This window comes from Camelina sativa, chromosome 4 (assembly GCF_030686135.1).
Source record: "Camelina sativa cultivar CO46 ecotype springtype chromosome 4, ASM3068613v1".
Classification (NCBI taxonomy): Eukaryota; Viridiplantae; Streptophyta; class Magnoliopsida; order Brassicales; family Brassicaceae; genus Camelina; species Camelina sativa.
In genome coordinates, this window is record NC_141883.1 from 15,474,773 (window position 1) to 15,487,601 (window position 12,829).

The window sequence follows — 12,829 nt, forward strand, 5'->3', positions numbered from 1 at the left end:
TTGCAAAATTGTAGCAGTATTTGTTACAAAATCTTAACGAATATGATCATTACAAAAATATCGTTGCAAGAATACTATTTTCTTGTAATGAGATGAAAAAGTGAAAGAGAGAGACTGAAGCAAAAAAAATAGAACAAACTCATATTTGTAGATTTGATATCCTAATTAGTGACGTTGTATGACTCACTCGTACTAATGTGTTTTCTTTTTTCTTTTTTTCCTTTTTTGACAGCAAAAATGTTTTCCTTTTTTTTTTCTCCTCCTCGTATAAATTCGACTTGTATACACTTAAAATAAATTAGTTATTTTTATTCAAACTCTTTTTTTTTTCTTAAACAGCTAGCTACTAAACTTCATTTTTTTTCTAAAGCATAGTTCTTTTCTTTTAAATAAAATTTTGAAAAAACTAAAACAGTTATTTTTTTTAATTTTCTTTTTGATTATCCAGAATCGATGAGTTATATAGGATGGAAGGATTGGCTAAAAAAAATTGTGACGACGATGCAAAAAGACTCTGCGCACCGGGTGTAGGCGATGTCCAAATGGGCCTTTTTGGCGATTACTCATAAGCAAGCCCATATTGTTAAAAGGGAAATATTGATCCGATCCATCTATGCCCTGCGCTCCGATTGATATAGGGTTTTTTCGTTGTTGATCTTTCATCGATATCTCACATTCTGGTCGAAATGGAATCCGATCGCGAAGTGTCGATGGCGTCTAAGGGAAAAATATTTAGGTTGACTCCTAAGGTGAACCTATTTGTTCACTTCTTCTTTTTTAACCAATCAAAATCTTCTATATATTATTTCATTTAAAAAATAAATTAAAATTAAATTAAAAAGCAAAACAAATTAAGGAAACAAATTCTGTATACTTTTAATTAAGGAAAGTTAAATATTAGTTTATTTTAGATTTTAGATTTATAACAAAATTATGTGTCGGTTTAGGATTTAAATTTTACAATTAAAATGAAATTATATGTCGGTTTGGGTTTACAAATAAAGTGGTTAGGATTTAGATTTTATAATGAAAACGAAATTATATATCAGTTTGGGTTTACAAATGATATGGTTAGGGTTTAGATTTTACAATTAGAACGGAATTATATGTCGGTTTGGGTTTACAAATGAGATGGTTAGGGTTTAGATTTTACAATTAAAACAAAATTATATGTCGGTTTGAGTTTACAAATGAAATGGTTAGGGTTTAGATTTTACAATTAGAATTAAATTATATGTCGGTTTGGGTTTACAAATGAGAGAGTTAGGGTTTAAATTTTACAATTAGAATGAAATTATATATCGGTTTGGATTTATAAAAAAACGGTTTGAGTTTTTAATTTTATAATAATGTATACAGATTTTGTTTCCTTATTTTATAAGTAATTGAATGAATAGGTTCTTAAATGTATTATGATATGTCAGATTCTAATTGATTAAAATAAGAAGAAGTAAACAAAAGGGTTCACCTTAGGATTGAACCCAAGAATTGTTCCGTCTAAGGCGGGGGACTTGTTGGAGAAGTACACAGAGGAGGAGATTAATCAGATGCGCGAGGAGTGTATAAGCTTAATTGAGGAAATGGATCGGGAGAAGATGGCGAGAGACGAGGTCATCAACAGTAAGGATAGAGAGGCGATGATAGAGGATTACAATGCGGAGGAGATGAATATCATTGCCAACGAAAATTGCTTAGAAGGCGCAGAGAGAGGTTCGTGAGGCATTTCAGGCGGAGTCAGACACCTAAGAAGAATTCCAAATCTGTTGTAAATCCGGTGTAACTCTGATCGTAACGTACGGTGAACTTGGATAATGATTGAAACGTGCATAGGAGCACTTTCCTTAAAGAGTATTTCGACCCTTCTCACAAGCCTAGGGTTACACGAAATCCCTTGTAGGATATGACAATCAAAGTTTTCTCTCTTAATCTAGGCTAAGATTCAAGAGAAACAAATAGAGATTTTGTGTTTTGTTTTTTGTGTTTATCACCAAAGTTTTCTCAACTTTGATTTTTGTGAATCTCTCGACTTTCTCTCTTTCTCTTGTTTTTCTTCCTCTGTTTTTCACGCACAAAACAGAGTATTTATAGTGATCAACATGTCTCATCGTACGTTTGCAACCGTACGTTAAAACAACGCAACCACTCAAAAAGAGTTGTGATGGTTAGTGAATAACCGCTCATTAATTTAAATAATCAACATTCCTCCCCCATTTAAGTTTAATATTTGATTCACAAAATCACACACATAAACCAAACTCATGCATAAATGTAAATATCGTAACGATTGAATTTACATCTTAGTAATATTACACATTCCAAATACCCGAGAATTAGGATGTCCAATGGATTGAATCCTTTCAACTCATTTGGGTACATGAAGATAATACACACACGAATTTCTACACTACTCTAAGTGTTTATACTTGACACTATTATAAGCCATGTGTCCCTATCCATTAATGAGCATATAGGAAGCTAAGTCCAAGCTTCTTGATGCGACTCCACTTCATACTCATATAGGTAGATCTTTTAATCTTGCACGTGCAAATGCAATTTTTCAAAAGATCTATTAAGAAGAGAACTTCAACCTAATCCTTTCTTGCAGGTTCAAGCACTTACTTTGGGATGATACAACAAATGCTTCAATCTTTAACTGTGAGCTTTCCACATTGAATTCAGCCCCTAACGTTGTATTAGAGGGGAATTGGGTATCTCACAATTAAAAAAAAAATTCTAAATGGACTTTAAACCCATCCCTTTATCCGACTTGATCACCAAGTCTCTAGCTGACCCTTTAGTCAAGTGATCAGCTAGATTTTGCTCAGACCAAACAAACTGTATGGTAATTGCCCCATGAGTGATCAACTCACGTATCATGCTATGTCTAACACCCAGGTGTCGTGACTTACCATTATACACTTGGCTATAATCACTAGCCAAAGTGGCTTTACTATCACAATGTATACAAATTGGTGATACCGGTCTCGGCCACAATGGAATCTCATAGACTAAGTTTCTTAGCAAATCTGCCTCTTTGCTGGCAGCCGCTAACGCTATGAACTCTGATTCCATAGTCGAACTTGTAATACAAGTTTGTTTTCTAGAAGCCCAAGAAATGGCACCTCCTCCAAGCAAGAACACCCAACCACTTGTAGAAGAGTTACTTTCTACGCTGGAGTTCCAACTTGCATCAGAATATCCTTCTAAGACCGAAGTAAATCCGACATAAGACAAACCATAATTTATGGTTCCTTTCAAGTACTTAAGCACCCGTCTAACAGCTTGCCAATGGTGACTACTAGGGTTACTAGTATATCTACTCAACTTTCCTACTGCATAAGCTATATTCGGTCTAGTACTTGTCATGGCATACATTAAACAGCCAATAAGTTGTGAGTACTCGAGTTGTGAAATTGCTTTTCCCGTATTTGGCATAAGCTTCACACTCGCATCCATGGGAGTGCTCACAAGAGAACATTTCTCATAATTGAACCTTTTTAGAACCTTTTCAATGTAATGAGATTGAGAGAAACATAGGCATTTGTTCTCACGCTTGATTCGAATTCCAAGAATCACATCCGCCTCCCCCATGTCTTTCATGGCAAAATTTGATGACAAGAACTCTTTTGCAAGTTCTACTTGTCTTAAGTCAGTACCAAAGATCAACATGTCATCAACATATAAGCAAATGATTACTCCATTACTGGAATCATCAAATTTGCTATATAAGCACTTGTCTACTTGATTCAACTTGAATCCATTTGATAAGATAGCCTCATCAAATCTTTGATGCCACTGTTTAGGTGCTTGCTTCAGCCCATACAATGACTTTATTAATTTACACACCTTTTGCTCATTCCCGGGCATAACAAACCCTTCAGGTTGCTTCATATAGACTTCTTCTTCCAAAACACCATTCAAGAACGCTGTTTTAACATCCATTTGGTGGATCACAAGATCATTAATAGCAGCCAAAGCAATTAATAATCTTATAGAAGATATTCTAGCAACAGGAGCATAGGTATCAAAATAATCGATACCTTCCTTTTGTCTAAAGCCTTGGATCACCAATCTAGCTTTAAACTTGTCAATTGTTCCATCGACTTTCATCTTCTTTTTGAAGATCCACTTGCAGCCTAAAGGCTTGCAACCAGGTGGGAGATCGGTTAGGATCCATGTATTATTCTCTACGATGGAGTCTATCTCATCGTTTACCGCTTCTTTCCAAAACGCAACATCTATAGACTGCATAGCCTCATCAAACATTCTAGGGCCCTCATCAACATGATAACAATATAAATATTGATATTTAACCTCATCTCTTGATCCCTCAACTAAATAAAGCTGAAAATCAGGACCAAAAGATTTTTCAATTCTTCCTCGCTTGCTCTTGCGGAGCATAGGTGACGCTTTAGAAGGAATGAGTGTGCCATCTCCTTCCTTTTTTCCACTTGAACTAGGAACCAGGTCCTTTGGTCTAGGTATTGATGAGAAACGTGTCTTATCAAATATTGCATCTCTTGACTCAATCACGGTGTTAACAGATATAGAATCATTAGGTTCTATGACATAGAACCTATAAGCCTTGGAATGCTTAGCATATCCAATGAAGATGCAATCAATACCTCTTTCTCCCAAAGTTTTAATCTTTGGTTGGGGTAGTCTAACAACTGCCCTACAACCCCAAACTCGAAGGTAATTCAAGTTTGGTTTCTTTTTGTACCAAAGCTCATATGGGGTAATCTTGTTTTTTTTGTTAGGAACCCTATTTAATAAATAGCAAGCCGTTAACATGGCTTCACCCCAAAATCCGTCACTTAATCCTGAGTAAGATAACATGGAATTAACCATTTCTTTTAGGACTCTATTTTTCCTCTCAGATACACCATTTTGTTGTGGTGTATATGGAGCTGTAGTCTCATGTATAATTCCCACAGACTGAAAATAAACAGGATCATAATACTCTCCACCTCTATTGGTGTGTAACTTCTTAATCAAGTCACTATGTTGTAATTCAACTTCAGTTTTATAAACCTTGAATTTATCTAAGGCTTCATCTTTAGCATGTAATAGATAAACATAACAAAAACGAGTATGATCATCTATGAAAGTGATGAAATACTTTTTGTTCCCTAAAGATGGTGTAGCATGCAAATCACATAGATCACTATGTACAAGTTCTAGCACCTTAGAATTCCTTTCAATACTCTTAAAAGGTTTTCTAACTATCTTAGTCAACATACAAGTACTACACTTCTCTAAATTCATGTCAAAATTAGGAATTAATCCTTCTTTAGACATATCAATCATTCTTTTATAGTGTACATGACCTAATCTTAAATGCCATAGAGAAGAATCATTTTTGCTAGAACATGCCATGTAAATAGAACTCACAACTTTATTAATATTAAGCATAAACATGCCATTACAAAAATATCCAAAATCCAACAAAGACACCAGCCTTAGATAATAAATACTTATCCGACTCATACACTTGTTTATAACCACACTTATTTAAAACACTACCGGAGACTAAGTTCTTTCTAATTCCGGGTACATGAAGTACATTATTGAGATCAATAGTTTTCCCGGAACTAAACTCCAACACCACTTTCCCACAGCCTAGGATAGGAGCGGTTAACTCGTTGCCCATATGAAGTACGGAACCATCTTGAACTAGTTCATATGTCTTGAACCAGCCACGATCATTGCAAACATGCGTAGTTGCACCCGAGTCAATCCACCACGTTACTCCATCATCCTGCATATAAAATGCCTCAGAAATGTTTGATACATAACACACATGTGAATGTGAATCATTTACAAGATTCTGACCTTGATGAGTGATTTGGCCTTAGTCCTTAGACCCTTTCCCTGAACGGTTTTGTCCCATTCTATTCTTATCCTTTGCAGCTCGACAATCACGTCTAAAGTGACCCGACTTGTTACAAAACCAACAAATGCTCTTAAGCTTTTTGTTAGGCCCACCGTACGTGTTGTCAATAAAGGGACGCTTCTTCCCCTTATTCTTCATCTTAGAACTCCCACCTTCCTCCATCATATTGATTGGAGAAGGTTCAGCCTCTTTGGGTTTTCCACCCTCTTGCACCCTTAGAGATTCCTCTATGCGCAAATGGCTACCAAGTTGTACAAGAGACAACTCTTCCTTTTTGTGTTTTAACATGCGTCTAAAATCCTTCCATGAAGGCGGCAACTTGTCGATGATATTCGACACCGAGATGGATTCATCCATCTTCATGTCGTGTTGAGCGAATTGCTCGAGGATGCGAAGCAATTCATTGTATTGCTCCATAACAGGCCTTGAATCAGACATCTTGTAATTATTAAAATTACTAACAAGGAACTTCTTACTAGAAGCATCCTCAACCATGTACTTTGATTCCAACGCATCCCACAGTTCCTTTGCGGATTCGACATTTTGATAGACATCAAAGAGAGGATCAGACATACCGTTAAGAATGTGGTCACGGCATATGTAGTCATCATTCTCCCACTTAAATTAAATTGCTAAATTTCTAAAATCTGTATAGGTCATCGTTCTTCCTCAGCGTCTCTGTATTCCACTACCGAAGTGTACTTTAGTCATTGTCCTGCATCACAGCCTTTGTTAATTTTAGGGTAGACCAACCTTCCTCATATTTTTACGCAATTGCTATGCAGAAAAGTCAACAAAAAAAAACGTGAAATTGTTAACTTCCTCATATTTTTACGCAATTGCTATGAGTATTCTTTTGGCGGTGGTTTTGTCTTAGGGCCTAGCCTATCTATGTATTGAATCTTAAGCCTTAACTTTGATGTGTTTAGTCTTAGTCGACAACACATCTCTTCCTGTTAATTAGTATTGTCTCAATGTATCTTTTTGTATTCGATTTAATTTTGATGAAAAGATGAGTTTTATTTTTATTTTTATTTTTTGTTAGTTCCACACTCTTGTCTTTCTTTCTTGACAAATTTCTCAGAATCAGTGACTGTTTTCCCTAGTAATTAATGAAGTCTCTTTGAGAGCTAAAATTTTTATAATTATATCAAGACATGTTTTGTGTAATAAGATGGTAGTGAGGCCTAAAACAAGACAAGAAGTTTGTCTGCAACCGGATCACCTAGTGTCTAGAACGGACACAAAAGAATACTCATGCCATGAGTCTCATGGTATGGTTTTAAGCCATCGATTTGGAGGAAGATCTTGGTAATGCCAGAGTCCTTAGTTTGTTATGAACCTTGAACAAAAAAGTTGTCTTTTACAATCTTATAAAACAAGATTTTAAAACATGTAACGTGCACCAACAAAAAAACTTAAATAAAGTTCATACAATATGAAGTTACATACTTCAAATACACCAAGAAAAAATGGAGAGAATCAAGCATAGAAAAAATTACTCACATGTTACAGAAAAGTAAGTTTATTCCTGATATATTATATATATATATATATATATATTTTGTTCAACCACTCCTGATATATTATATATTTTCTAAAAATTACTCAGATATTTAGTGTTTTGGGTGTAATTACAATTAACATCCTGAATTTATTTTTTATTTTTAATTCCGAAAATATTAAAAAAAGTACACATCAACAAACGGTTCCATGTCATTATTGACAATGAACGTCTGATTTATATTACTTCACGGCTGAGTTATAATACTTAAAAGAAAACAAAAGGTCTCGTAGAATCATATGACGGCTGAGTTATAATGCTTGTGGCTGAATTATAACAAGAAATAAACTGAAATTGAACGTCTGATTTATATTACTTCACGGATACAATATAATATTTAAGGGAAAACGAAATGTCTCGTCGATTCATATGACGGTTGAGTTATAATGCTTGTGGCTGAATTATAACAAGAAATAAACTGAAAGTGAACGTCTTATTTATATTTCTCCACGGCTGAGTTATAATACTTAAGGGAAACCGAAAGGTTTCATAGATTCATATGACGGCTGAGTTAAAATGTTTTGTGGCTGACTTATAACAAGAAATAAAAGTAAACAGCTGAATTATATTACTTCACGGTTGAGTTATAATACTAAAGAGAAAACGAAAGGTCTCTTAGATTCATATGACGGCTGAGTTATAATATTTGGTGACTGACTTATAACAATAAATAAACTTAAAGTAAACTTGTCGTGCGTTGTTTCCACATCTATCTGCACAACTCTACACCCTCTATCATCGGTGTTAAATACATATTTGTGTTTCTTTACCCAATTACTGGAAACAACAATTACCAGAACTGGATCCATGAAAGAAAATGAAGAAGAATGAGTGTAATTAAGAAGTGAAAAAACAAGGGGAAGAACAAGGTGAAGACGAAGGTAGAAAACATGTAAATCCTTCACTTTTGAGCCAGTTGAAGAACAAGAGTCGAAGGAACGACGTTTCGTATTTTCGGAGAAGATGATGACATGGATGATGCGTCCGAAGTGGCAAGTCAGCCACCAAACGAACATGTAAATCAGCCATAAAACAAAATTATAACTCAGCCGCAGCATGAATACTATTACAGTAATTAAAAAGCAAAAAAATGGCTGTCAAATTCAGCCGCTTAATGTCATAACTCAACTAAAAATTTGTAACTCAGTCGTATCGTTTAATAAGTCTGCCGTAACTGAATGATATTCTAGTAGTTAATCTTTTGCTACTAAGTAAGCCGTAAAATGGCCAAATTTTCTGATAAGTCAGCTCATGACGGCTGAGTTATAATACTTAACCATAACTCAGTCATAACCACATCTCATAAGTTAGTTGTTGTTCATAACTCAGCCAGATTCAGAAAGTTAATTCAACCGTGTCGTAGTGATAACTCAGCCAAAATTTTGACAACTCAACCATTGGATTAAAACTCAGCCGTAAGGGCGACTGAGTTACGCTTATAACTCAACCAGATTTCACTAAGTCAGCTGTAACTCTTGACTGAGTTATGCTCTAAGTCAGCCGTCCGCTCATAACTCAGATGTTTTTCCATAAATCAGCCGCAACATACTGTAACTCAGTTGTCATTACCTCTGTAACGCGTTATGACAGAGTTATTTAATACACGTCAGCGATTTCTGACATGGCATCTGACGTGGCAATGACATTCTTTGTAATTATGTTTTTTTCCTATAACATAAAACAAGGACATAATGGGTATATTAAAAATACCCGAAATATGATAGTAATAAAAAAAAGTTTTGTATAATTATGATAATATTACCTAAAATGTATGACATCTGAGTAAATCTTTCTTTTCTTTATTTGTAATTTTTTTTTTAATCTAAATTTTATCCTGTGGAAACCATCGTTCTTAATTGACCGTATCATTTATACAATTAATAGTTTCGGGCATTGAAGTAAGTTGTTTCTTCATTGTTCACAAGCCCTTTCACATGTTGAGAAAAATTTATGAACTAGCAGTTTGTTCATGTTTGTTAATCCTTCCTAGCCAATATACTTTTTTCATTGTTTTGTAACTTTCGTTTTCTTTTACAAGTTTTGATGCTACAGAGAGGCTCTAACTATAATCAAAGAACTTTTTTTCTTCTTTCTGATACATATGAATTGCAATGGTTTTTTTATTTTATTTTTCTGATTATATTTGATAATGAGACCTTGGACACTTATAATGGTCACATGACATGGATCCTTTTACTGAGGCTAAAGATGTCAAACGGACATGCCCGCGACCGAACAGACTGACCATGACGGTCCCGTATTTTCAGTGATCTGCCGCGGACAGGTCCGCCATAGGCGGCGTGCGACGTATCACTACCCATACCCGCTCCGCCAATTTTTGGGCATAAAATTAAGGGCCCATGTCCGATCCGCAATGATATTAAATAGACCAAGCCCGCGGGCCTAAAGCCCAATTGACACCTCTAACTGAGGCTGATATTGTTATTCAGGTCATTACTAATTATCCACCTAGTCTCTTCGGCTTTTTATTTTATTGGGGCTTATCAACTTCCTTTCATGTAAAAGAAAAAATTTTGGGTTCACCCATCCTCTCTAAATTAACCAATCAAAACACAACAAACTGTCATGTCATCTATATATACATTTTTTAATTACATTTTGTGTTCTACCTTTTTACTTATAATAATTTACAAAGTTAATCCCTATAAATTTTTACAAAATAACAATAATTGAAATATGACTTTAAAATCGGAAACCAAAATCGGATTTGGTAAATGATCATTTGCTGCCCTAGAAATTATGCAAGAAGATAGAAAACAATATTGAAGATTACCTAAAAAATCTGAAGTGCTAACAATATGGATTCAATGGATTTTTCTTCGATTTACAAAAATGGTAATATTATTTCGATATTGATTACTAATAGGAAATTCTAGATAATATACATTTACACTCATAATTATAGCATATTCCATAACTAATATTGCATAACTAATTTCCAATTATGTTCAAAATCGTGATCTCAAAATATTGTACACTTGCTCGGCAAGATTTTTTTATATATACTCTCATCCAAAACCCTCTTTTTCTTAATCCAAATTAAAACACTATAAATACTTTGCACTTGCATATCTATCTAAGAGGGTCTATAAATACTTTGCACTTGCATATCTATCTAAGCTCTCCCTCTATACGACAAGCAAAGAAAGTTTTAGTTACAAGAATTAGTTTTGGACGATGAAAATGTTGTCATTTGCTATTTCTTTTTTTTTTCTTTCTCTTATTTCATTGTCTATTATTATTTTTATATTTTGTTGTCTCTAATATTGTTTGGTTATTCTTTTTTTTTATTTTATTATTATAGGGTGTTAAGATCCATGCATCTGCCCACAGAAATATGATTCTAACAATTTACCATAGGGTAAATTTCAGAAATTTCTGAGTGGTAATCTAAATCCCTATATATTTGATTGGTAAGTATTTTTTTAAAACCATATGAGTGTTAATATATATTACGAGCAAATTTAAACTATTTAGTAAATTATTTTGGTTTTCATTTCTAGATGTGTGTGGTCTCTAACATTTGGGAGATGGAGACTCTTGAAGCAAACAACCAGCCTACTAAAAAGCTAACTTTATGAAGGATGACAAGTAAGTTAAATATACTACTTATCTATATATAAACATGTCTTGTGTAATAATTAACTATTTTGTGTATTCAACCAATGCACTTGGAGAAAAATTAAGAAGAAATGGGATTGACGACTGCTTTTTAAACTTTGAAGCTCCTAAATCAAAAATGGTGAGAACAAGGATGATGTGAATTAATATCATAGAAGGCTGAGTAAAAAAAAACTATGTCTTAATGGCCAATATTGAGATGAATGAAGTTTGGTTATTTCTTGCTTTTGTTCTTTTTATTTTATTTCTCGAACTTTCCAAGTTTATCATTTAATGGTTATTTGATTTAACATAAAAGTATGGTTTTGTGCCAAACTTTATTTGGTTATTCAAATAATTCAATAAAAAGATTTCAGAATAGTTGTTGCCATATTCGAAAAAGTTATAATTGGTTTAAGAATATTTAAGTTCAATAGACTATCATCTTTGACTAGTTCTTGACAAGTAAACTTTTAGGATCTTCTGGAAAAATAGATGTACTTATTAAGCTTGAAATTTAAACAAAAAAAAAAAGATAAAATAAGTTTGCAGTCAATCAAATCTCACAAAATCTTTGGTACGGTAGTGTAGCACTATTACTTTCTAATATTTAGGCTACATATCAAGATATGCTTTTTTCGTTTCTAATTTCTATTCTCTTAATAGAAATAAAAATATACCTACCATAGAATTTTAATTACAAAGATATGAAACGCAGTAGTACCTAAGTAATAGGCTTGGGCATATTAACCGAATCCGAAACCTGAACCCAAATCCGACCCAAAATAGGCAGTTCGGTTCGGATTCGGATGACATCAAATACCCGATCGGATTTAGTTTTCCTGAGATTCGGATACCCGATCGGGTTCGGGTATTACCCAATACCCGAAGAAGATCCGAATTGACCTGAAATAAGTACAAAAGTGCACTTTTTTGGATTCGAACCCAGTACCTTATGCATTAATTGGTGCGTTATAAACCATTTTGCCACCTTAGTTATTATGTCTTAGTATGAAAATATTATATATATATATATATATATATATATATATATATATATTTAAATATACATATGTAATCTAAAATTCGTAATTGACTTATTTTTTCCTTTCGTAATCAACGGAAGAACTCTAGAATCCCTAATCAATTTATATTTTTATTACCCAAATCAATTTTATGAGAAATATGACAAGCAAATCTAAAAAAATGAGTGATAGTTTATGGTGTTTGACTTTTGAGGAGTGAGTGGTATTGAAAACAGAGATAAATATAGATTTGGTAGGAGACTTGAAAGATTTGGTTCTTGAAATGGTGGATATGGATGAATAAATCTAGGGTTTTTGGCTGAAGATTAGAGAGATGAAGAAGATGGAAAAAAGAAAAGGGAGCTAGAAGGTAATTTTTTTTTCTTTTCACGACAAAAAAAAAATTATGAATTCGGGTTTACCCAAAATTATCCAAACCTGAAGCCAAATTACCCATACCCGACCCGAAATTATAAAATACTCGAACGGGTTTTATATCTCTACATCCGAAAATCCGAAAACCTGAACATCCAAACCCGAATCCGATCGGGTACCCGAATGCCCAGGGCTACTAAGTAATTTGCTGGTGTCGATGGACAATATCATTGCACCCGGTTCACTATCATATTTTTTTTTTTCATCTTTCACTATCATATCTAGATTCTATTAATTGGTGTAATTTACTTGCACAACTTAATCATTGCAAATTTTGTAATTTCTTGC